The sequence below is a fragment of the Colobus angolensis genome, unplaced genomic scaffold, assembly GCF_000951035.1.
Source record: "Colobus angolensis palliatus isolate OR3802 unplaced genomic scaffold, Cang.pa_1.0 Scaffold190, whole genome shotgun sequence".
Taxonomy (NCBI): Eukaryota; Metazoa; Chordata; class Mammalia; order Primates; family Cercopithecidae; genus Colobus; species Colobus angolensis.
Window position 1 is genome coordinate 18,223 of NW_012115044.1, and position 1,852 is coordinate 20,074.

Below are 1,852 nucleotides of genomic sequence, written 5' to 3' on the forward strand. Positions count from 1 at the left end.
TCAAAGGAAGATTGATTTTAAAGGATCTGTTGGAGTGATAAAATTTTCTGAACCTGGATAATGGTGATCATTGCACAACTTGATAAATTACTGAAAATTATTGAAATATACAATGGAAGTAGATGAATCTTATGGAATATAAACTAGGTCTCAATAGAGTAGTTAAAATCCAAGTAAAAGCCCATGAAGGGGAACAATAGTTTAAAAGTATATTAGATAAAGCATCAAAACAGAATGTCTCACTCAGATTTTCCTCAGGACTCTTGTTTTATTACAATAGGATTTCTTAAACTGAGATCAGAGGACGTCAGTGATCTTAAGACCTTCTCCTATCCCAAAGCCTAATGTAATTATGGTTTGGGAGACTTTCTTTGTCATCTCTGCCGTTTGACCTGGGAAATCTAAAAGGAAAATGTCTCTACTGTGCCTTAAGTAGGCAGACACAATAGAATTCAGAAGCATAACTATAGATAAGTAGCAGCATTCTTTCCCTGAGTTACGGGAAAGGAAGTGACCAGATTCAGGGAGAGGCGTTAGTGCAAAACCAATAAAACTCAGGCATGATTTGGGAACTAGAAAACCCTTTGTGAGAATTCTAAATTTTAACTGTCTAAAGACAGTTAAAACTGTCTGAAATTTCTGGCTCAGTGTGATTTAAAGCATCAAATGGATTGGGTTTCAGACAAAAAAGTCATTCCAAATATGGGCATTTATGTAAGTATAATGTTATTGTACATAGAATTTAATACATTTGCTTTATAATTAGATGATATTTAGAAACAACCAGCACTAACTAGTTTAATCAAAATAAACTTTTCTATTTAGAGTAGACAATTTTTCCCCTTAAACAGTTATTTGCTGTGTATAAGTTCGAAAGACACTATATTATGTGTGTTACAGGACAATTATCACTATCTGCCATATGAAGTCTCCAAATCATAATGACTGTTTACACTAAAAAATGTAATTTCTCCACATGCAAAGAAAAGGTTAATATACTACTCAGGCCCAGTGACTTTAACATGAGTGATTATTCAGCGATGCAAATTCCTTGGATTCCTTTCTTGGCGTCTTCAACACATGGCTTTAAGATTCCCCTGGTGTTATCCTGCTGACTGAAGAAGGGGAGAGAAGTTAAGGAAGATCTTTGAAGATATTTAAGTAATAAGGACCAGAAATGACAAATATCTTTATAATGCAAATTCCATTGCACTAAATTTAATCAGAAATATCTCTCTAACTGCAGAGGAAGCAAGAAAACACAGCTGAGATGTGTACCCAGAATACAGATGAATAGATTTTTTAGTCATTTTATATGTAGAATCCTCTCTACCACATCCCATCAACTATTTCAGGCCATTCTGTGGTCCACTGTTCCACTCAGAGAAAACCACAGAAGTCCCAGAAGAACATCTTCAAAAGAGCATGGTACACTCTTCCTCCCAGCCACAGCTGGTTGGACAAGATTGCACTTGGATCCCTGTTGAAGTTCCTAGAGATGCCTGGAATCTGCAACGGCCTTTTAGTAATTGTTCTGCAAAGTCTTGCTTAATGGAATTTTCTTACATGTTCATTTGGATGTACATCTTTATATTAAAACCACATAAGTTGTAGTAACTTAAATAAGTCCCCATTCTTTAAGAAAATCTCTAATTACAGCATTCTACATTAGTCCTCATCTCTCCCTCTGAACGGTTCAACTGTAATCATCATAAACATCTTAAACTCAACACAGAACTGATAATCCTAGTTTTTATGTATTTTTCAGTCGCAGAATCTTCTAAGCTCCTTGGACCAGAGATCAAGTTTAACTCACTTGTCCTCTTTCTTGGAAACTGTACACATCACACAT

General features: G+C 35.3%; 1 protein-coding gene across 1 annotated transcript in view; it reads right to left on the reverse strand.

Annotated features, from left to right (window-relative positions):
• LOC105510753 (proline-rich protein 36-like) overlaps positions 1–1,852 on the reverse strand; it is a 15,143-nt gene that overhangs the window by 10,236 nt on the left and 3,055 nt on the right.